The 24,912-nt window shown below is 45.7% G+C and overlaps 1 protein-coding gene and 1 non-coding gene across 5 annotated transcripts in view; both read left to right on the top strand.

Annotated features, from left to right (window-relative positions):
• Window positions 1-24,912, top strand: part of STOX1 (storkhead box 1) — a 69,490-nt gene that overhangs the window by 14,396 nt on the left and 30,182 nt on the right. The window lies entirely within an intron of this gene.
• On the top strand, window positions 4,651-4,757 carry LOC112632213. Its single transcript, XR_003121285.1, has one exon. It is a non-coding gene; the product is annotated as a U6 spliceosomal RNA (small nuclear RNA).

Genomic DNA, 24,912 nt, shown 5'->3' with positions numbered 1-24,912 from the left:
AAAAAGACCCAAAAAAAAAAAAAAAAAAAAAAAAAAAAAAAAAAAAAAAAAAAAAGTACAAAAAACTAGCCGGGTGTGTTACGGGCGCCTGTAGTCCCAGCTACTCGGGAGGCTGAGGCAGGAGAATGGCGTAAACCTGGGAGGCGGAGCTTGCAGTGAGCTGAGATCCGGCCACTGCACTCCAGCTTGGGTGACAGAGCGAGACTCCGTCTCAAAAAAAAAAAAAATACATCCCGCACCCAGGGAGGTGTGTGTGTTGGAGTATCATGGAAAGAACACTAGACATGAAGTCTGGGCCATCTGAAGAGTATTAACCATGTGACCTGAGGCAGAACAGTCCTCCCCTTATAAATGGCAGCCACCATGCTTGCCTTGCTCCAAAGTTGTGGCATTGGGATGCAGAAATGCCCTATTTGAAGATGTTATTCCCCCAACCTTTGACCCCACAGTGGAGGTTTCAGGAAGGGGCAGAGTTTGGACATCCCATAAGTTCATAGGTTTCATAGATCAGAGGGCTTTCAGAGGCCACCCTGGAGGTTTAGCTACATTCTATGCTAGTAGAAAGTCACATTAAGCTTTTACAATGTAGAGAAATCTCTAGAACAGCTAGCTTTTAATAGATGAAGAGACAGAAACTGCTTGTCAAGATCCTTTGCAATATTAAGCTTATTCCATGATAATTGACTGTTTTTTCTTTTAATTTATCTTTTGAGGAAAAGGTATGCAAAGTGATCATTTTTCTTGTTGATGCGAGGTGCCTCTCCATGGCTCTGTACCATTTCTTTTACTTTTTTTTTTTTTTTTTGAGGTGGAATCTTGCTGTCACCCAGGCTGGAGTCCAGTGGCACGATCTCTGCTCACTGCAGCCTCTGCCTCCCAGGTTCAAGCAATTCTCTGCCTCAGCCTCCCGAGTAGCTGGGATTACAGGTGCCTATCACCACGCCTGGCTAATTTTTTGTATTTTTAATAGAGATGGGGTTTCACCATCTTGGCCAGGCTGGTCTTAAACTCCTGACCTTGTGATCCACCTGCCTTGGCCTCCCAAAGTGCTGGGATTACAGATGTGAGCCACTGTGCCCGGCCGGCTCTATGCCATTTCTTTAGCAGTTCATTAAGGATTAAGAGGTCCCTTGTGAAATTCTAAACCAAATGAGCCTTTGACTCCCCGAGTCTAAAGCCATCAGCTGTGACTGTATTCATTTGATGGAAGGGAGGTGTAGGGTATGGCAACACATGGCTGACTGGTATTACATAATGGTAATTACTTTTATATTTTTATATTTTAATGTTTTTGAAACAGAGTCTTACTCTATCACCCATGCTGGAGTGCAGTGGTGCAGTCACAGCTCACTGCAACCTCAAACTCCCGGACTCAAGCCATCCTCCCACCTCAGCCTCCTGAATAGCTGCGACTGTAGGCCTGGGCCACCTTACCAGTTATTTTTTTTTTTGTAGTGATGGGGTCTCACTGTGTTCCCCAGGCTGGTCCCGAACTCCTGGTCTCAGGCAATCCTCCCGTCTTGGCCTCCCAAAGTGCCGGGATTATAGCTGTGAGCCACTGTACCTGGCTGAGATTTTGGTGATTATGAATAGAACAATAATAACATTCATTAACAGGTCTGTGGACATGTTTTCATTTCTCTTGGGTGAATAACCAGGTGTGAATTGGAGGGCTGCTTTTCAAAATGATTGTACCACTTTGCAATCGTGCCATCAGTGTATGAGATTTCCAGTTCAGCATTTGATATCAGTATGTTATTATTATTATTATATATTTTTTTTTTTGAGATGGAATTTCTCTCTTGTTGCCCAGGCTGGAGTGCAATGGAGTGACCTCTGCTCATTACAACCTCTGCCTCCCGGGTTCAAGCGATTTTCCTACCTCAGCCTCCAAAGTAGTTGGGATTACAGGGCACCCATCATCACGCCCGGCTAATTTTTTGTATTTTTAGTAGAGACAGAGTTTCACCATGTTGGCCAAGCTGGTCTTGAACTCCTGACCTCAGATTATCCAGCCAACTCAGCCTCCCAAAGTGCTGGGGTTACAGATGTGAGCCACTGTGCTGGGCCTATTTTATTATTTTTGGCTGGACTAATAGTTGGGTAGTGGTAGTTCACTGTGACTTTAATTTGTATTTCCCTAATGACTAGTGAGTTGAGCATCTTTTCATGTGTGCTTATTTGCTATGTCTGGATCTTTTTTTTTTTTTTTTGAGATAGAGTGTCACCCTTGTCGCCCAGGCTGGAGTACAATGGCGTGATCTTAGCTCACTGCAACCTCTGCCTCCTGGGTTCAAGTGATCCTCCTGCCTCAGCCTCCTGAGTAGTTGGGATTACAGGTGCCTGCCACTATGCCCAGCAAATTTTTGTATTTTTAGGAGAGAGAGGATTTCACCATGTTGGCCAAGTTGGTCTTGAACTCCTGACCTCAGGTGATCCACTGGCCTCGGCCTCCCAAAGCGCTGGGTTTATAGGCATGAGCCACCATGCCTGGCCTGTATCTTCTTTAATAAGTGTCTGTCAAAATGTTTTGCCCATGAAAAAAGTTTTTTTTCTTATTAAATTGTAGGAATTCTTTATATATTTTAGATAAAAGTCCTTTGTCAGATATGTGTTTTGCAAATGTTTTTTCCAAGACTATGGCTTGTCTTTTTATTTTTTAATATTTATTTATTTATTTATTTTTGAGACAGGGTCTCACTCTGTCACCCAGGCTGGAGTGCAGCGGTGCGATCTCGCTCTCAATCGATTCTCCTGCCTCAGCCTCCCAAGTAGCTGAGACTACAGGTACACACCACCATGCCCAGCTAATTTTTGTATTTTTCGTAGAGACAGGGTTTTGACATGTTGACCAGGCTGGTCTTGAACTCCTGACCTCAATTGATCCACCCTCCTCGGCCTCCCAGAGTGCTGGAATTATAGGTGTGAGCCACAGTGCCTGGCCAGCTTGTCTTTTTAATTTCTCACCAGTGTCTTTTGAAGAATAAATGTTTTAATTTTTTTTTCTTCAAAATGGAGTCTCGCTCTATCACTCGAGCTGAAGTGCAGTGGTGCGATCACGGCTCACTGCAGTCTCAACCTCCCAAGGCTCAGGTGATCCTCCTGCCTCAGCACCCCCAAGTAGCTGGGACTACAGGTGTGCACCACAACACCTGGCTATTTTTTTTTTTTTTTTTTGAGATGGAATCTTGCTCTGTTGCCCAGGCTGGAGTGCAGTGGTACGATCTCGGCTCACTGCAACCTCCATCTCCTGGGTTCACGCCATTCTCCTGCCTCAGCCTCCTGAGTAACTGGGACTACAGGCGCCTGCCACCATGCCTGGCCAATTTTTTTGTATTTTTAGTAGAGACAGAGTTTCACTGTGTTAGCCCGGATGGTCTCAATCTCCTGACCTCGTGATCTGCCTGTCCCGGCCTCCCAAAGTGCTGGGATTACAGGCTTGAGCCACTGCACCCGGCAACGCCTAGCTAATTTTTGTATTTTTATTTTTATCTTTTTTGAGACGGAGTTTGGCTCTTATTGCCCAGGCTGGAGTGCAATAGGGAGATCTTGGCTCAATGCAGTCTCCACCTCCCGGGTTCAAGCAATTCTCCTGTCTCAGCCTCCTGAGTATCTGGGATTACAGGCACATGCCAACACGCCCGGCTAATTTTTGTATTTTTAGTAGAGACGGGGCTTCACCATCTTGGCCAGGCTGGTCTTGAACTCTTAACCTCAGGTGATCCACCTGCCTGGCCTTCCAAAGTGCTGGAATTATAGGTGTGACCCACTGCACCCGGCCGCAATTTTTGTATTTTTAGTAGAGATGGGATTTCGCCACATTGCCCAGGGTGGTCTCGAACTCCTGGGCTCAAGTGATCCTCCCACCTCCGCCTCCCAGAGTGCTGGGATTACAGGCGTGAGCCACTGCACCCACCTCTACTTTGAGATTTAACATTTAAATCTATGATGCATTTCATGTTAATTTTTGTATGTGGTACAAGTTATGAGATTGAGGTTTTTATTATTATTATTTGAGACAGAGTCTCACTCTGTCACCAAGGCTGGAGTGCAGTGGTGTGATCTCAGCTCACTGCAACCTCTGCTGCCTGGGTTCAAGCGATTCTCCTGCCTCAGCCTCCTGAATAGCTGGGAGTACAGTCATGTGCCACCACACCTGGCTAATTTTTTTTGTATTTCTAGTAGGGATGGGATTTCACCATGTTGGCCAGGCTGGTCTTGAACTCCTGACCTCAGTTGATCACCTGCCCCAGCCCCCCAAAGTGCTGTGATTACAGGCATGAGCTACCACACCTGGCCAGAGGTTATTATTTTTTGCATATGGATGTCCAATTATTCAGGAACTCCCTTGTTGAAAAGACTGTCCTTTCTCCATTGGATAACCCTGGCTTTTTGTCAAATAGCAATTGACCACATGTGTGTGTCTATTTCTAGACTGTTCTTTTTTCTTGATAGATACACCTATGCTTTTTCCAATACTATAGTGTTTTCATTACTGTAGCTGTATGGAAATCAGATAGTCTGAGTCCTTCAAGTTTGATTCTTTTTATTTGGTTATTATTGGTCCTTTGCTTTTTCCATGTGAACTTTAGAATCAACTTGTCTATTTCTAAAAAAAATTCTGCTTAGATTTTTATTAGGATTGTGTTAGTGCTTGCTTTGGCAGCACATATACTAAAATTCAAACGATACAGAGAAGGTTAGTGTGGCCCCTGTGCAAGGATGACATACAAATTCATGAAGGGTTCCAATTAAAAAGAAAAGGTAATTATGTTAAATCTATAGATTAATTTAGGGAGAATTCACATCTTAACAATCAATATTGGGTCTCCTGAGCTATGGAGGCAGTATATGTCTATAGTAAATCTTTGCTTCTAATTCTGTTACAAATGTACATTTTGACCTTTGAGTTCCTGAGTCTTTGAACACCTTCTGTGAAACAAAAGGCCTTCCAGATACCAAGGAATAAGCAATGCAGGTGCTTGAAAAAGCCAGAAAATGGAAACCTCGGTAGACTCATTTAAATTCTCCAGAGGCACAGTGGCACTGAGGATCAAAAAGGAGCAAATCCCTTGAGGAGAATTAGAACATCTGTATCTACTGAGGGGAAAAAATATTTTGAACAGCAACAAAAGATGACCCCAGTATAAGTTTAAAGAGCATAAGCAGACATATGTTATTATGGTGGCTTGGGTTGTGGGGGAGTGTGTTTTGTTGGGTGGAGGGTGGATTTGGGGATTGGAAGGAAGGTTTTTTTTTTTTTTTCTCTCGAGATCACTGTGTTGCCCAGGCTGGAGTGCGATCTCACCTTGCTGCAACCTCTGCCTCCCAGGTTCAAGCGATTCTCCTACCTCAGCCTCCCGAGTAGCTGGGATCACAGGCGTGCACCACCATGCCCAGCTAATTTTTGTATTTTTAGTAGAGACAGGATTTCACTATGTTGGCTGGGCTCGTCTCGAATTCCTGACCTTAAGTGACCCACCTGCCTCGGCCTCCCAAAGTGCTGGGATTACAGGCGTGAGCCACTGCGCCCAACCGGAAGGTAGAAGTGTTTTTTTGTTGTTTGTTTTTTTGAGACGGAGTTTCGCTCTTGTTGCCCAGGCTGGAGTGCAATAGCATGATCTCGGCTCACCACAATCCCCACCTCCCGGGTTTCAGCATTTCTCCTGCCTCAGCCTCCCGAGTAGCTGTGATTACAGGCATGTGCCACCACACCTGGGTAATTTTGTATTTTTAGTAGAGACGGGGTTTCTCCATGTTGGTCAGGCTGGTCTCAAACTCCTGACCTCAGGTGATCCACCCACCTCGGCCTCTCAAAGTGCTGGGATTACAGGCATGAGCCACCGTGCCTGGCTGATAGAAGTCTTTTAAAATCTTCTCTTCTCCTGCCTCCATCTTGCCTGGAATAGATCAAGTCCTTTCCTTTAGTTGTTGATCAAGAACCATGCTGGGCCAGCCCTGACCTGGGTGCCAGGTGGGACATAGTGAGGGGCACTAGGTCCCGTTGCCCTGAGGACACACCTGGAAAACACATCTGTCATTTTCCTTCCCATGTCTCCTTCAGGGCAGAGGCATGGAGGCTGGCCCTTAGTCCCTGCTAATGGATCATAACTGGAAGATGCTAATTCCACCCAGACCTCAGCCAGGTCAGGCACAGCCCAGCTGTACTGCTGCCTGCCACCTAAGCCCAGTGGCCTGCAAGACCTTTGACCTTTCCACCCAGCTTTTGCATGGGCTTTCCATGCCACTGCTTGGAACTGCAATGCCACTGGTCAGGTTAGATATTTAAGAAGGGAGAGGAGGGCCTTCAGATATGAGATGGCAGGCAATTTGCTTAACCTTCCATGCCTCTGCTTCCCTATCTGTGAAACAGAGATGATAATACTACCAATTTCATAGTGTGGTTGCAAGGATTAAATGAAACAATGTATATAAAGCACTTAGGAGAGGGCCCAGCACACAGTGAGCTATCGTGAATGTGAGCAGTTTGTTTTGTTTTTTGAGATGGTCTCACTCTGTCACCCAGGCGGGAGTATAGTGGTGTGATCATAGCTCACTGTAACCTCAAGTTCCTAGGCGCAAGTGATTCTTCTGACTCAGCCATCCAAGTAGCTAGGACTACATGCTCGTGCTACCATGCCTGGCTAATTTTCTTCTTCTTCTTTTTTTTTTTTTTTTCTGCCTGGATAATTTTTTAAAAATTTTCTTGTAGAGTTGAGTTCTTGCTATGTTTCCCAGGCTGGTCTCAAACTCCTGGGCCCAAGCAATCCTGTTGCCTCGGGCTCCCGAACTGCTGGAATTATAGGCATGAGCCACTGCATCTGACATTAGCAGTTAATTATTACAGTGGAACTCACAGGGTGCCAAGCCAGACATGGGACCCACGTCTGGCATCTCAGGCTGTCCTGGAGGCCTCATTCTGTCACCCTGGAGCATATCCTTTAGCCATCTTGATTTCATGTGCTGAAAAATCACCATGGTATTAGACACAGGAACAACTTTCTTCTGAATTAGGACTACATTCTTGTAGCCCAGGCTTTGCTTTTTCAGGTTCAACCGGGCATTATTGGCCCTGTGTGTCCATGAGACCTGGATTCCAGTCCTAACTTCTCCCCTAACTGGCCAGCTCCTTCCTGTCTCTGGACTTCAGCTACAGTCTGTGGCGTGGATGTGTTCCATGCTGTGATGTACTGTTCTCAACGCATTGAATCACTGAATGATTCTCTTAGGCCAGTAATTCCTGAACTCTTCCTATTATTTAATGTGTAAATTACCATTTCCTAATAATATGTACAGAATGAAAATTATGCTTTGAAAAATGGACAATTGTGATTTCTGCACATCTGAGAGAGGGAGTTTCAGTCTCTGGGAGCTGTGAAAGGAGCCCTCAACCAGAGGAGGCTCATCTCTGGATCATGCTGGAGAGGACCAGGGAGCTCAGGGCACCTCCTGCCCGGCCTTGTGCACCTGGCCTCTCCCATCTGATTGGGCCCAGCGCTGGTACACAAAAAGCTAGTGAAGGCGGAAGCTTACGGGATGAGATATGTTACTCACATTCCTCTCCTGATTGTTCTTTCATCCCTGTTCTAGATTTTGATTTCTGTTGGAATACAGGTTGAAAAATTACCTGCAAGGAGGAGTTTTTGTGTTTGTTTGTTTGTTTATTTTTGATCACAGCATTTGTCTGAATTCTCTTCTCCTAAACTTTGCATTCATCTGACTCTTCACAACTCTTAAGAAAGACACAGCGTGCCCTTTAAATGGTAATTGTGGGTCATGTGAAATGGCCAGTACCTGGAAAGCAATAGCATTTGGGGATGGGGCTTTTCCGAAAGCCCAGAGCTGTGTTCTTTGTTTTTGTTTTTGTTTTGAGATGGAGTCTCACTCTGTCACCCAGGCTGGAGTCCAGTGGTGCGAGCTCGGCTCACTACAACCTCCGCCTCCCGAGTTCAAGCGATTATCTTGCCTTAGCCTCCTGAGAAGCTGGGACTACAGGCCACCACGCCCAGCTAATTTTTTTGTATTTTTAGTAGAGACGGGGTTTCACCGTATTAGCCAGGATGGTCTCAATCTCCTGACCTCATGATCTGCCCACCTCGGCCTCCCAAAGTGCTGGGATTACAGACATGAGCCAGTGCACCTGGCATGTTTTTTGTTTTAAAACTGAAGCTTTTTTCTCTAGCCCTGCAGTTGGCCATAGTTAAATTTGCTGGTTGAAAGCCTTGGTAATAAAAAGAGCTCCCCTCCCTCCCACCTTAAACACTTTCCAACTTAAAGTGCTACAGAGCTTACTGGTTACTTGATGTGCCTGCAGCACAAAGTGCATAAAACAGCTGAAGACATCCTTTTCAGAAGGAAGCCTGGTTATCAAACCAGAGCACTTTGCAAAGACAGCGCCTTCTACTTCCATTCACACAGTTTCATCCCACACAATGGATTAGGGCAATATTTCCCAAAGTGTGGCATGTATATGATTGTGGTGGTCATTGTGGTGGTGCACAAGTTGATTTAGATATACTTTTAAACATTTGGCCAGGCACAGTGGCTCATGCCTATAATCCCAGCACTAGGAGGCCAAGGCAGGTAGATTGCATGAGCTCAGGAGTTCAAGACTAGCCTGGGCAATGTGGTGAAATCCTGTCTCTACAAAAAATACAAAAATTAGCTGGGCATGGTGGTGGTCAGCTGTAGTCCCAGCTACTTGGGAGGCTGAGGTGGGAGGATTGCTCGAGCCCATGAGGTCAAGGCTGCAGTGAGCCGAGATCGAGCCACTGTGCTCCAGCCTGGGTGACAATGCGAGACCCTGTCTCAAGAAAAAAACAAAAATAACAAAACCAACAAAAAGCAAACACACAAAAAAACAAGAGTGAGGCCAGGTCCGATGGCTCATGCTTGTAATTCCAACTCTTTGGGAAGCTGAGATGGGAGGATCACTTGAGCCCAGGAGTTTGAGACCAGCCTGGGCAACATAGGGAAAGCCTGTCTCCACAAACAATAAATTAGCCAGGTGTGGTATGTACAACTTTGGTCCCAAAGACTCAGGAGGCTGAGGTGGGAGGATTTCTTGAGCCTGGGAGGTCAAGGTTCCAGTGAGCTATGATTGTGTCACTGCACTCCAACCTGGGCTGCAAAGTGAGACTATCTTAAAAAAAAAGGAAAAAAGAGTGGAGAAAGGGAGACTCTAGGAAGTTGAATGTGCCAAGAGTAAACTTAATTGTGTTTTAATTCACTTTCTTATTTTTATTTATTTATTTTTTGAGACAGAATCTCACTCTGTCACCCAGGCTGGAGTACAGTGGTGTGATCTTGGCTCACTGCAAGCTCAGCCTCCCAGGTTCACACCATTCTCCTGCCTTAGCCTCCCGAGTAGCTGGGACTACAGGTGCCCGCCACTGCACCTGGCTAATTTTTGTTTTTGTCTTTTTTTGTACTTTTTAGTAGAGACGGGGTTTCACCCTGTTAGCTAGGATGGTCTCAATCTCCTGACCTCATGATCTGCCCACCTCGGCCTCCGAAAGTGCTAGGATTACAGGCATGGGCCACCACACCCGGCCTCACTTTCTAATATAATTATTGTCCGATTGTGGTAGTAAAAAAATCATTAAACTTATATTTAAGGTGATGGATACCCTAATTACCCTGATGTAGTCTTTATGCACTATATGAATGTATAAATGTACCAGATTACCACATGTGCCCCCCCAAAATATGTACATCTATTTGCTGGGCGCAGTGGCTCACGCCTGTAATCCCAGCACTTTGGGAGGCTGAGGTGGGCGGATCATTTGAGGTCAGGAGTTTGAGACCAGCCTAGCCAACATGGTGAAACCCTGTCTCTATTAAAAATACAAAAGTTAGCTGGGCATGGTGGTGTGCACCTGTAATCCCAGTTACTTGGGAGGCTCAGGCAGAAGAATTGCTTGAACCCCGGAGGTGGAGGTTGTAGTGAACTGAGATTACACCACTATACTCCAGCCTAGGCAACAGAGCGAGACTCTGTCTTAAAAACAAACAGCCAGGCATGGTGGCTCATGTGTGTAATCACAGCACTTTGGGAGGCCCAGGCGGGTGGATCATCTGAGTTCGGGAGTTTGAGACCAGCCTGGCCAATATGGTGAAACCCCATTTCTACTAAAAATACAAAAATTAGCCAGGCATGGTGGCGAGTACCAGTAATCCCAGCTACTTGGGAGGCTGAGGCAGCAGAATCCCTTGAACCTGGGAGGTGGAGGTTGCAGTGAGCCGAGATTGTGCCACTGCACTCCAGCCTGGGTGACAGAGTGAGACTCCCTCTCAAAAATAAATAAATATGTCATCTCACTGTCTTCTGAACTCCATTGTTTCTGATGAGAAGTTAGCTGTTAATCTTATTGTGATGTAAGATGTATGTGTGTAAGTTTTTCTCTTACTGCTTTAAGATTTTTGTGTCGTTTTTTTTTTTCTTCTCCAAGACAGGGTCTCAATCTATCATCCAGGCTGTAGTGCAGTCTCACAGTCATAGCTCACTGCAGCCTCAGCTCCTGGGCTCAAGAGATATTCCTGCCACAGCCTCCTGAGTAACTGGGACTACAGGCACATGCCACCATGCCTGGCTAATTTTTTTTTTTTTTTTGAGACAGAGTCTCGCTCTGTCATCCAGAATCAGAATCAGCATTGATATGTGAGATGGTGGTGTCAGGTTCACATGCTTATTTTATTTGCGTTGAAAGTGAAGTCAGACTTATTTATCTGCCTACTTGGCAGTTGTCTGAGTATATTTCTTACTACCTGTGTAACTGGGAAACACTTCTTTTTTTTTTTTTTTTTTTTTTTTTTTTTTTTTTTTTTTTTTTTGAGACAAGAGTTCCACTCTTGTTGCCCAGGCTAGAGTTCAATGGTGCAATCTCGGCTCACCGCAACCTCCACCTCCTGGGTTCAAGTGATTCTCCTGCCTCAGCCTCCCGAGTAGCTGGGATTACAGGCACGCGCCACCATGCCCAGCTAATTTTTTGTATTTTTAGTAGAAGTGGGGTTTCACCATGTTAGCCAGGCTCATCTCAAACTCCTGACCTCAGGTGATCCGCCCATCTGAGCCTCCCAAAGTGCTGGGATTACTGGCTTGAGCCACCGTGCCCGGCCAGTCATTTTGTTTTAAAGCGATCAGCAGGTGCTAGGACCCAGTCCGTTGGGTTCACCTTAAGCAGCACTTATTCAGCTATTGCCTGCAGAACTCGCAAGGACAGAATGAGATCAACCCCACTGTTTGTCTTTGCTCACCCTCCGAGGCTTCTGGTTTTAGTCATTTGAACAAATCTCATTTACCATAAAGGTTTACCTTAGAAAACCTGGTGACTTTCTCAAGTTTCTGAATTAACCTGGCTCAAGACATATAGTTGGGCATATTATTAATTTGGTCAGACTTGGTCATGGCCTGCAAGGAAGAAATCTGTAGCAAATTCTGTCTTCTGTATAATTGGCCAGTGATGTGAAGCTGACCTGAATGGCAAGGCTTTTCAGGCTGAGTCAGGGTCATAAGTCATTTCATTCAATTAAAGTATAGAAAAAATTTCATACCACCTTTCTTACCTTTCTTTCTTTTTTTTTTGTTTTTTTTTTTTTTGTTTTGTTTTGTTTTTTTGAGATGGAGTTTCACTTTTGTTGCCAGGCTGCAGTGCAATGGCGTGATCTCCGCTCACTGCAACCTCCGCCTCCCAGGTTCTCCTGCCTCAGCCTCCTGAGTATCTGGGATTACAGGCATGTGCCACCATGCCTGGCTAATTTTGTATTTTTAGTAGAGCTGGGATTTCTCCATGTTGGTCAGGGTGGTCTCGAACTCCTGACCTCAGGTGATCTCCTGCCTCAGCCTCCCAAAGTGCTGGGATCACAGGTGTGAGCCACCGCGCCCAGCCCTTTTCTTTTCTTTTTTTAATTTGAGAAAGAGTTTCACTCTTGCTGCCCAGGCTGGAGTGCTGTGGCACAATCTCAGCTCACTGCAACCTTCACCTCCCAGGTTCAAGTGATTCCCCTGTCTCATCCTCCCTAGTAGCTGAGATTATAGGCATGTGCCACCACGCTCGGCTAATTTCATATTTTTAATAGAGAAGGAGTTTCGCCATGTTGGTCAGGCTAGTCTCGAACTCCTAACCTCAGGTGATCCACCCACCTTAGCCTCCTAAAGTGCTGGGATTACAGGTATGAGCCACTGTGCCTAGCCTGTTTTTTGTTTTTTGAGACGTCTCTTTCTGTCACCCAGCCTGGAGTCCAGTGGTGCGATCACGGCTCACTGCATGCAGCCTTGACCTCTCTGGGCTCAGGTGATTCTCCCGCGTCAGTCTCCCGAGTAGCTGGGACTACAGGTGCATGCCACCACACCTGGCTAATTTTTGTTATTTTTAGTAGATACAGGGTTTCACCATGTTGTCCAGGCTGATCTTGAACTCCTGAACTCAAGGGATCTGCCCACCTTGGCCTCTTAAAGTGCTGGGGTTATAGCACTTTGGGAGGCCGAGATGGGCGGATCACGAGGTCAGGAGATCGAGACCATCCTGGCTAACACGGTGAAACCCCGTCTCTACTAAGAAATACAAAAAATAGCCGGGCGAGGTGGCGGGCGCCTGTAGTCCCAGCTACTCGGGAGGCTGAGGCCGGAGAATGGCGTGAACCCGGGAGGCGGAGCTTGCAGTGAGCTGAGATCCGGCCACTGCACTCCAGCCTGGGCTACAGAGCGAGACTCCGTCTCAAAAAAAAAAAAAAAAAAGTGCTGGGGTTATAGGTGTGAGCCACTCCACCTGGCCCATGCCACCTTTCCAATGGCATAACTCACTGTAGGTATGCTGCCCACAGAGTGCATGTCTGGGGGCTACTTGATCTACCTGGGGTGTTTTCTCAAAGACTTGAACCGCCTCTAGATATAAGCCAGTGTTTTTTACCAGAGATAAATTAATGCTTACCTTTCATATGCATGACCCCAGACGGTCATGGCACCCCTGCTAACAAAGAGTTTACAATTGTTAGGGCTACCAAGTAAGACATTACCTTCTAGGCATGCACAGTAGATAAGGCTCCTAATGCCTAGGGAGGAGGATTGCTTGAGACCAGGAGTAGGAGACCAGCCTGGGCAACATAGCCAGACCATCTCTACAAAAAATGTTAAAATTAGCTAAGCATGGTGGTGCATGCCTGTGGTCCCAGGTACTCGAGGTGCAGCTACTTGGGATGCTGAGGTGAGAGGATTTCTTGAACATAGGAGTTTGAGGTTACAGTGAGCTGTGATCACACCACTGCACTCCAGCCTGGGTGACAGAAAGAGACTCTGTTTCTTAAAAAAAAAAAAATTTTTTTTTTTTTCGAGACAAGAGTCTTGCTCTGTCGCCCAGGCTGGAGTGCAGTGGCACAATCTTGTGTCACTGCAACCTCTATCTCCTGGGTTCAAGCAATTCTCCTGCCTCAGCCTCCCGAGTAGCTGGGACTACAGGCATGCACCACCACACCCAGCTAATTTTTGTATTTTTAGTAGAGACGAGGTTTCGCCATGTTGGTCAGACTGGTCTTGAGCTCCTAACCTCAGGTGATCCTCCTGCCTAGGCCTCCCAAAGTGCTGAGATTATAGGCATGAGCCATGGTGCCCGGCCAAAAAAATTTTTTAACTCAGAAAGACTTGATTTTTTGAGACTGGGTCTCGCTGTGTCACCCAGGCTGGAGTGTAGTGGCATGATCTCAGTTCACTGCAGCCTCAACCTCCCCAGCTTAAGCGATCCTCCTGCCTCAGCCTCAAGTAGTTGGGACCTCAGGCGTATACCATCAAGCCAGGCTAATTTTCTAATTTTCTGTAGCGATGGGATCTCATTATATTACCCAGGCTGGTCTGGAGCTCCTAGGCTCAAGTGACCCACCTCAGCCTCCCAAAATGGCAGGATTATAGGCATAAGTCACTGCACCTGGCTAAAAAAAGGAAAAAACAAATCAAATCAAAAAAAGACTCTTAATATGTCCTCTCATCTCCCATTAGCTGATAAACTTGGGAACCCCTCCCAATTCAGCCCAAATAATTCAGGTCAGTTCTTGTTTTCAGAGGGACTGCCTGGAGGCAGTTTTAAGCAGTCCTGACCAATTCACCTGCCCTGCGACATCTGGAGGTGTGCAAGTTGTTATGTGTGGATCATGTGTGAGCTGGGACCATCCCCTACTGTCTGTGACCAGAGCTGTCAGTCAGAAATGGTATACTCAGTAACTGTCAGTTTGAATTCAGAGTGCTCACTGCACCCAGAAGAGCAGTCAGGAAGAGGGCACAGGGTAGCAGGTTGGGAGAGCAGGGCAGAGTGCTCTCCTCATGTTTTAGGACTTCCTCCTTAGTTCAGCTATAGACGGGGGTCACGTGCTGGGATTACAGGTGTGAGCCACTGCACCTGGAACCAAAGCTGGTTTTTTGTTTTTGTTTTTGTTTTTGTTTTTGAGATGGAGTTTCACTCTTGTTGCCCAGGCTGGAGTGCAATGGCACAATCTCGGCTCACCGCAACCTCCACCTCCCAGGTTCAAGCAATTCTCCTGCCTCAGCCTCCCTGGTAGTTGGAATTATAGGCATATGCCACCACACCCAGCTAATTTTGTATTTTTAGTAGAGACGGGGTTTCTCCATGTTGGTCAGGCTGGTCTCGAACTCCCAACCTCAGGTGATCCACCCGCCTCGGCCTCCCAAAGTGCTGGGATTACAGGCGTGAGCCACCGTGCCCAGCCCCAAACCTGTTTTTAAACTCTTCTTTTTTTCCACTCAAAGTTTTGCACAAACCCTAACAGTTAAATTCAGCATTTACAGGGATAAAATTGAAGCTACAGGGAGAAGCTATTTCCTCCCTGCTGGAGGAAATGCAAAAAGGGAGGCAGAATGCAGGCGACAGCATGGCGTATGAGAGCTCTCCTTCTCCTTCTCCCCGTTTGGACCCTGGGAGAGAAGTCTCCAGGACTGTTTCTGCTGCTCACAGAGGTTTCTCTACATTCCTCAGCATCCATCTCCCACGTGGGCAGGAGGGTGCTAGTACCTGACACCACTATCAACATTCAAATCTCTCCCCTACCCTCCTGTTTCCCCATGTAGGGGACTAGGGCAGTGCCTCCTGAGACAGGAAGATCAGCTGGGGTAGGAAGAGAACTCAGGATTAGAGGGGAACAGAAAAGTGTCTCCAAGACAGTAAGCCAGACACCCTTCTCCTTGCTGCAGCATGGCCCTATAGCCCTCATAGACCGGCTCTGGCTGTGGGAGCTCAAGAACCTCTGCCTCTCACTGCAAGAAGACAGCGACAGAAACTTCTCTCATCCCACCTAAAGCCCATCTCTAAGAATTTCCAGGTCCCTTCCCCTCCCACCTGGGGAGGACAGCAAAATCCAAAGGTGCCATTCTGGCAGCATTTTCTAAGCCGACCTCCTGATCCCTAGCTAACACGTTTTCCAGTCCTTTCAGTAGGTCTGTGCTGGTTCCCATGGATATTGCTCCAATGCTCCTAACCAGCTACAGGCCTCTTGTCGGTCTCTTCCAGTAAACCAGATGACAAATAGGACCCTATCATCTTTGCTGCTGTAACTGTTGGGCTTTTAATAGTCATCTTTACTTATTTTATTTTGAATGCACACATGATGTCTTCTGCATCAGAGGCATTTGTTATTTACAGAGTAAGATAAAATAGTATTAAGTAAAGAATTATAACTGCATAGGCACTCCCTGCCCAGGGCTTACCCCAGGGTGGTATGATGAAAGCCAGATGGAAAAATCTCCAGCCCTAGTGGTCAGATACTCCATAGGTGAGGGACAGAGAAAAATGGAATTTGTTTACATGAAGGAGAAAGAGGCAACTGCTTCCCCCCTCTCCTAAAAGGAGGGAGGAAGCATCTTTGTTGCCCGGAGACAGAATCGAAGGATCCCGGGTTCTCCCTTTAACCTTCTGGAATATACATCTTTCCGGGAGCCAGGTCAGCTCTGGTGGCTCCAGTTTTTATGGCCTAGGCATGTCTCCAAGGTCCTGGGCCTCATTTTCCCTTGAAATGTAAATACACGCTCAGAGTTAGGTAAATCTTTCTGGAGCCTCTCACTATACAGTTGTAAAATAACTTAGCTAAGGATCCCAAGTTTGCAGTGACACTTATCCTAAACCCAACTCTTAAAAGACAAAGATTCTGCTTCTCTTGCTACTGACTGCTCCTTTGGGTCACATTAGAAGCGGGATGGGTGCAGAGTGGTGACGCAGCAGTCCATGCTGCTCCAGGCTCATGAGCATTGGCTTTGCCCGCTAAAGTGGAGCTGAGGCAGTGTGAACTGGGCTGCCAGGCTGGAGCCTGAGGTAGTGGTGGGAAGGGGAGGAGGCGGCCTGGGCATGAGGGTTGGTGAAGAGAATTTCAGGTGAGAAAGTCTGGTAGGAGCAGGAGAACTGGCTGTGGGGCACTTGGGAGAGGGAATGTTTCGTAAGTGGAGAACATCAGTCTCAGGTGCCTAAAAAGGAAGAAGAAGGGGCTAGAAAAGCAATGAGGTAGGAAGCAAGTGTATTTAAAAGAGATGTTGGAGCTCCTTTTCTAGACTGAAACCCAAGAGAGTCCGAGTTCTTGTCTAGAATGGGGTTAGGTGGTTGTGTCAGTGTGCAAGGCCCCTGGAAAAACCAGATAACCTGTGCAAATGGACCTCGCTTGTTCTGCCTGGTCACACTCTGAGAAAACCTCCAGGATGCCATGGGTCAATGGTGCAGTAATGGATGGCTTAGTGTGAAGAAGGTGGCCGGCTCCTAGAAGCAGAAGTCGGGTTACCCTCCCATGTAGAGATCAGAGCTGCTGACCTACATCCTCAGTTGAGATTTCTTAAGGGTTGCAAACTTTACATTTGGTTTCTAAGGCAATGGCCTTGTGAACATCTGCTGCAGTCCTGCTGAGGAGCGGTCCCCTCCACCCAGATGTAACCTGAAACCTTCCTTCTGTGCTGAAGAAAAGGGAATTCCCAGTCCTAAAGTTGAACAGTTTGTTTCTTTAAAATTTCTAACAGCCTAGAAATGCTTCTTAGTAAAACTACATTTATGTGAATTGTATCCCTGAAGTGGCTTTTATCTTTTAAAAGTTAATATTTCAGAGGCCACAGGGTCTGTAATCAACTTGAAAGCAGCTGGATCAAGACCAGGCGCGGTGGCTCACGCCTGTAATCCCAGCACTTTGGGAGGCCGAGGTGGGCAGATCACAAGGTCAGGAGATAAAGACCATCCTGGCTAACAAGGTGAAACCCTGTCTCTACTAAAAATACAAAAAATTAGCCGGGCGTGGTGGCAGGAGCCTGTAGACCCAGCTACTTGGAAGGCTGAGGCAGGAGAATGGCATGAACTGGGGAGGCGGGAGTTGCAGTGAGCCAAGATCGTGCCACTGCACTCCAGCCTGGAGGACAGAGCGTGAGACTCTGTCTCCAAAAAAAAACAAAAAACAAAAAAACAAAAAAAAACCAACTGGAGCATAGCAGACGGTCTGGGAGACCTGAAAGAGACCATTGATGCAGAAAATCAGTGATGCTTTCCTGATTGGGACACGAGCGGTTCAGAGATTGGGAGAGAGGGTGGGCGATGGGGCAGAGTGGTTAAGTGGGGACGGGGAAGCACCTGAGGGTGTAGATAGGCCTTCCTGGATTCTGGCGCAGGTCCTGCTTATTATTCTGGGCCACCTGGGCCCCTCCTTTATCAGTAGGAGAGAAGCAGGCAAGGCTGCAGTTTCTGTGATGCTTTTGGTAACATATATGTATATGTGTATAGTCTGGGCTAAATGGTAGCACTACACATGTTTTATTTCATGATGCAAAGTGGAGTCCTATCCCAGCTCCTGTCACCACAAAGCCTGGGAGTAGGAGGCCTCTGCTGGGTTTCGTCACCTCCACGCCGACCCTGCCCACAGAGACCTGGGGCCTGGGTGGATCCAGGTTCTTTGGGGACTCACAGCAACTTTCTTCAGCAAATGGCAGGGATTGCGTACGTCTGAAATATACATGATGTTAGTCATTATTTGCCCCTCTAAGTCCTGAGCTAATCTTATAGTGATGTTAACAGTAATATTGGCTTATTGTCTCCATTTCACAAGACTTCCTTTCAGAAGTGATTGAAAGGCATCCCATTCTCAGAGCCATAACTGTAGATACCCATTTGGAGAGCAACCTATTCTTTGAACAACTGTGACAGTTCTTATCTTTCCCCTTTGTGATTTGTACATGCTGTAAGGAAATCCTTCCTTATCTAGGAAGAGTGCCTATCACTATTTTTTCAGTACAAATTAAAAACTAGCAATCCTAGTTGAAGCTTCGGCATTTCATCTCAAAGCTTCTACATCCCGGACTTGACGTGATGCAGGTAAAGCAGCAGCAGTCCTGACATCTTTTCTGTAAATATTGACTGTGTGGCCAGCTCATGGGAGTTATTGTGTTGAAAATAAGTGTTTAGTGTGTTGTCAAATCTAGAAGGTCTAATCAAGCCCTTAGCAAGACAAATGTTTTGCTCACAGCAGAAAAAATGAGGAAGCAATAAATGTTTAATGTCCTTGGCTAGGTATTTTGGTTAGAGAGGTGTTTTGTTGCAGACTGTAGAAAGTCTTTTAAAAAATGGCTTGAACAAATGAGGGATAGATTTGTCTCACACAACAAGAAGCTTGGAAGTAGGTAGCCTGGGTGAGCTTGGCTCAGCAAAGCTGTCTGAGACTTGGGCCCTTGATTTCTGCTTCATCTTCCTAGTAGATGATCTTTTGACATCATGCTTGTCACCTCATGGTCACAAAATGGTTGCATCCTCTGCAAGATCCAAGCAGGAAGAAAGAATTGTAGATGAAGGGAGGGCCTTTAAAAAAGTTTCATTGGGGGCCACGTGCGGTGGCTTACGCCTGTAATCCCAGCACTTTGGGAGGTTGAGATGGGCATATCACGAAGTTCAGAGTTTAAGACCAGCCTGGCAAACATGGTGAAACCCCCTCATTACCAAAAATACAAAAATTAGCCAGCATGGTGGCAGGCACCTATAATCCCAGCTACTCGGGAGGCTGAGGCAGGAGAATCGCTTGAACCCAGGAGGCAGAGGTTGCAGTGACTCAAGATCATGCCACCGCACCCCAGCCTGGGCGACAGAGCAAGACTCCGTCTCGGGAAAAAAAAAAAAAGTCTTATTGGGCCAGGCGCAGTGGCTCACCCTGTAATCTCAGCACTTTGGGAGGCTGAGGCAGGTGGATCACCTGAGGTCAGGAGTTTGAGACCAGTCTGAGCAACATGGTGAAACCCCATCTCTATGAAAAATTCAAAAAATTAGCCGGGTGTGGTGGCAGGAGCCTGTAATCCCAGCTACTCCAAAGGCTTAGGCAGGAGAATTGCTTGAACCTGGGAGGTGGAGGTTGCAGTGAGCCAAGATGACGCCACTGCACTCCAGCCTGGGTAACAAAGTGAGATTCTGTCTCAAAAAAAAAAAAAAAAAAGTTGGCCACATCTTTGTCATATGTCTGTTAAGTTATGAGGCTAGGGAATTGAACATGATGCTTTCCTGCCTCCACGCTAGAGGAAGGTGAGGGAAAATTTGATTGGGCATGTGTGTTAAATGGGCCAACCAGTGTTATCTGCCACAAGGGGTCATAATAAAATATCACTGAATAGGATGGGCCACTGAGGTATGCCTTTCAGAAATGAAGTAGGGGTAGTAGTAGGCTTTGGCAGTGTGTGTTGCTTCTTCCTAGGTCATGGGGAGAAGGTCATGGGGACTGATTCCTGGTCAAATAGGCTATGGGAGCTGGGAAACGAAAAGTCAGGATTGGCTGGGCACGGTGGCTCATGCCTGTAATCCCAGTTCGGGAGGCCAAGGTGGGCAGATCACCTGAGGTCAGGAGTTCGAGACCAGCCTGACCAACATGGAGAAACCCTGTCTCTACTAAAAATACAAAATTAGCTGGGCATGGTGGCACATGCCTGTAATCCTGCCGAGACCAGCTCGGTCGTGGAGACCCCAATCCAGCAGTGCTAGAGGAATAAAGACACAGACACAGAAATAGAGTGCAAAGTGGGATCAGGGGGCTAAAAGCCTTCAGAGCCGAGAGCCTCAAACAGAGTTTGACCCACATAGTTATTGACAGTAAGCCCGAGATAAACATTGTTTCTGCAGTTTATAGATTAAAAGTATTCTTCACGAGAACAAAGGGACAGGCTCTGGCTAGTTATCTGCAGCAGGAACATGTCCTTAAGGTGCAGATCACTCATGCCATTGTTTGTGGTTTAGGAACGCCTTGAGTGGTTTTCCACCCTGGGTGGGCCAGGTGTTCCTTGCCCTCATTCCAGTAAACCAACCACCTCCAGTGTGAGTGTCATAGCCATCATGAGCATGTCACAGTGCTGCAGAGATCTTGTTTATGGCCAGTCTTGGGGACTGTTCCTAGCATGTCCCCCTTTTTGTTTTTGCAGGGCAATAAAAACAAAGGCAGCTTTATAATGGTGAGCTACTTTTCCCAGGAGTTGGGATTTGCATCTGCAGACTACACAAAGACAAATAACACAGATTAATAGCACAACTATCATAGAAATCATAGAGCATCGAAGTGTTTTTATCCATTTCAAAAGATTTATGGCTGCCAATCTATCTGCAGCTCCTTCAAGCACTCCAGTTCCTGGCATTAAGGTCAGGTGTGCCTGGGATGCTTTAAATATTTGTTCTCTTAATTTTGCAACCTCTAAAGACGAGTTTGTAGAGTGTCTAAATGCTTTTTTATTCTTTTCTGTTCATGCTCTGATTCATTATAAGGGTAAGGAGTGATACAAAAGTCAGAAGTATTCCAGTCGCATGTTAACTGCATTGTATATTCCAAACTAACTACTTGATCTCCTAGCCACATTACAGTTTGTCAGAGATCATTGATTTGATTAACTATCTTTAGGTCTATTTTAGTTTGAGAGTTGCACAGCAAAGTAGAATTCTTTTGCCATTTATTTACGAAATCTGCTGTCCGCACTGATGAATGTAGTGCAACTCCGGCTGCTGCACCAATAGCAGTGACAGTGATCAGTCCCATAATAATTAAGATTAAAGTAGCAATGAAACACCAAGAGCGTCTCAGAATTTTCTGAAGAATTTCAGTAATAATATGTACAGAGGGAGAGGTTTCCCAAGGATGAGAAAGCCTCACTGGTAACCATACTCCTTGAGCTGTCACTACTAGGATAGAATGATTAGTATTAGAGTTCACACAAGAGAACAATCTACATTCCTGGCAAGTTACATGATAATTAGGGATGTCAAACTTTAGATCACCTATTACCAACAGAAAAGGAGGGCGAACACAACTTTGTATCCAAATTGTATTGTTTTCAACAGGTTCTGAAATGTAATTGGGATTATATTGTGATTGCGTAGTATGTTGTCCTTCCTAAATCTTGATCTTATTAAGAGCCATTAATAGTTTCCACAAATCCTTATGTTTAGCTCCTGCAGCAGGCCATATCATTTGAGGTTGAGGTGCCACTATACTGCTATGTTTCCAGATAATAGGAACTCTTGCCGTACTTCTTATCATTTCTACTATCTGATCGTTTTGTTCAGAGCAGCTGAACATAGTGTGGCTGTGGCACACAGACTGAGAGGTGCAATTTATGCTACACATCCCCTTAGGGAACCAATCAATAATGATTCCATAGGAATCGTTGTGCAGCACCTCTGCCTGTTCTGCAATGCAATCTTCCCAAACAAATACATTCATTTTTTTCTGACCAGGTCCAATCCTATTTACAAATAGGTTTTTGAGGGCAGTATGCCTCAATTTACAGGAGCAGATTCATTATGGTAAATACGGAGACCAGAAAGCATGTGTAACTGTGCCACAGAGTGATACGTCCAGGCATTATTGCCAGCCAAGATTGATAGCAAGGGGGTAGGCAACTAGTGGCCTTTTCCAAACAGATAGGCTGATGTTCAAATCATAAAGAAATATTCATAACAGTTCCTTCCTCATGTGGGTGAGATGGGCCTCTATCATCTGTAGGACCAGGCAACCAAGAGCTATCATTAGTATATACCTCCATTGGGGGATCCAGCCAAGTTACAGGCTATGGAAGTGGTGGAAAAGGTAAATATGCCCAATAAGTAGAATTGTTCTCTGTGTCAGCACTTGCTGAAGGAATACTTATGGCAATGGTGATCACCGCTATCATAGCTATCATTAAATTACTCATTGTGACTGGTTGTCCCGCCTTCCTCAGGTTCTTCGAGATCCTCCCAAAACCTCTTCCTGGGTATCTGGCTCATAGTAGGGTTTTAGATGTCTCGATAGCACCCAGATTGGCTGTTGATTCGGTCTTGGAGAAACACAAGCATAACCTGCCCCATGTTATTATTTTACCTGTTTCCCAACCTTTCGTTATGGGGTCTTTCCACCAAACCTGTTGTTCTACTTCTGCCTTTGCAGCTAGCTGGCTTCTGTAAATGTTCTTCAGCTGCCAATAACAATTGACCTTTAGGCAGGCTCAAAATATTTAAAGTTAGCCTGGCGAGGTGGCTCACGCCTGTAATCCCAGCACTTTGAGAGGCTGAGGCGGGTGGATTACGAGGTCAGGAGATCGAGACCATCCTGGCTAACACGGTGAAACCCTGTCTCTACTAAAAATACAAAAAAATTAGCCGGGGGCGGTGGCGGGCACCTGTAGTCCCAGCTACTCAGGAGATTGAGGCAGGAGAATGGCGTGAACCCAGGAGGCAGAGCTTGCAGTGAGCCGAGATTGCACCACTGCACTCCAACCTGGGTGACAGAGCGAGACTCCGTCTCAAAAAAAAAAAAATGAGGAGTGCACCATTGGCAAGTTGGGCATCACTGGATAATAGCTTTAGCTTCTTTCCAGGTAATGCTATATCTTCGTTTGACACCAGAGGCATTAACATGGGTTAAATTGTGAAAGTGTCTAGCATTAGATATTGCAGTAGCAACTAGGCCATCAGCCATTTGATTCCCTGCAGTCAAAGGTTCTGGAAGTGGTGTGTGAGCTCTAATGTGAATGATGTAAAAAGGGTGCATTTTACTCCTAACTGCTGTTTGCAGTTGGGTAGATAAAGTCACCAGTTGCTCATCTGTGTGGAATCGTAGCTGAGCATTTTCAACTAACTGTATAGAATGAACCACATATGAAAAATCAGAAATCACTTTAATAGGCATATTAAAAGCAGTCAATACCTCAATTGCAGCTATAAGCTCTGCTTTTTGAGCTGAAGTGTAGGGCGTCTGAAAAACTTCACCTTTTGATCCAGAATAAGAGGCTTTACCATTACTAGACCTATCAGTGAAGACATTCTCAGCACCTTCAATTGGTTTGAATTTAGTTATTTTAGGGAGAATCCAGTTAGTTAATTTAAAAAATCGAAGCAGTTTTGTGTTACGAAAATGGTTATCTAGCATACCCACAAAGTCAGCTAAATGGGTTTGCCAAGTAAGACTATTTATAAAAGCATGCTTTATTTCTGCCTTCGTGAGAGGGACAGTAATTTTTCCAGGATCATATCCATGTAATTTAACAATCAGAGTTCTCCCATTTCCTATCATAGTAGTGATTTGATCCAAATAAGAAGTCGAAGTTCGTGAATCAGTACGTGGAAGGAAAACCCACTCTACAAGATCTTGCTCTTGGACAATAACCCTAGTAGGTGAATGATGAGTTGGAAAAATTAGCAAATCTAGAGTCTTCTCTGGATCTCTTCTATTTATTTGGGCCTTATGGACTTGCTTTTCGATTAGCTGCAGCCCTGCCTCAGCTTCTTTTGTTAATTGCTGAGGACTTGTGAGACTGGGATCTCCTCTAAGGATGGAAAACAGATTACTCATGGCATAAGTAGGAATGCCTAGAGTAGGCTGTATCCAATTAATGTCCCCTAGTAATTTTTGAAAGTCATTCAGTGTTTTTAATTGATCCTTACGTATGGTTACTTTTTGTGGCACTATTGTAGTGTCATTTACTAAGGTCCTTAAGTAGGAGTAAGGAGTAGTAGTCTGAATTTTGCCAGGAGCTATAATTAAACCGGCACAAGAAACCAAATTTTGCAAGTGATCATAACATTGGAGTAATATTTCCTGAGTTGGGGCAGCACAAAGAATATCATCCATATAATGAATAATGTAACACTGTGAAAATCTTTTATGAGTAGGTTCAATTGCTTGCCCTACACACATCTGGCAAATTGTTGGACTGTTTAACATGCCTTGTAGCAACACTTTCCAATGAAAATGCTTAGTAGGCTGCAGGTTGTTTACCACAGGAATCGTAAATGCAAACCATTCACAGTCCTGATCAGCTTAGGGGATAGTAAAGAAACAGTCTTAAATCTATGACTATTAAAGGCCAGTTTTTGGCCGGGCGCAGTGGTTCACGCCTGTAACCCCAGCACTTTGGGAGGCCGAGACGGGCGGATCACGAGGTCAGGAGATCGAGACCATCCTGGCTAACACGGTGAAACCCCATCTCTACTAAAAACACAAAAAATTAGCTGGTCGTGGTGGCGGGCGCCTGTAATCCCAGCTACTCGGGAGGCTGAGGCAGGAGAATGACATGAACCTGGCCGGTGGAGCTTGCAGTGAGCCGAGATTGTGCCACTGCACTCCAGCCTGGGTGATAGAGTGAGACTCCGCCTCAAAACAAAAAAAAACAAACAAAAAAAAGGCCAATTTTTTGGAATTGTAGCAGGAGAAGGCAGTCCTGGCTGTAATGCCCCATAGGTTGTATAACTGAATTAATGGTCCTTAAGTCAGTTAACATTCTCCATTTACCTGATTTTTTCTTAATTATGAAAACTGGGGAATTCCAAGGGGAGAGCATTGTCCCTTTTGAAGCTGTTCTTTGATTAATTCATTTAAAACCTCTAGTTTCTCTTTACTCAGCGGCCACTATTCTATCCATATTGGCGTGTCTGTCAGCCATTTTAATGGGATAGG

This window comes from Theropithecus gelada, chromosome 9, assembly GCF_003255815.1.
Source record: "Theropithecus gelada isolate Dixy chromosome 9, Tgel_1.0, whole genome shotgun sequence".
Classification (NCBI taxonomy): Eukaryota; Metazoa; Chordata; class Mammalia; order Primates; family Cercopithecidae; genus Theropithecus; species Theropithecus gelada.
This window is presented reverse-complemented; position numbering and strand designations above follow the sequence as displayed.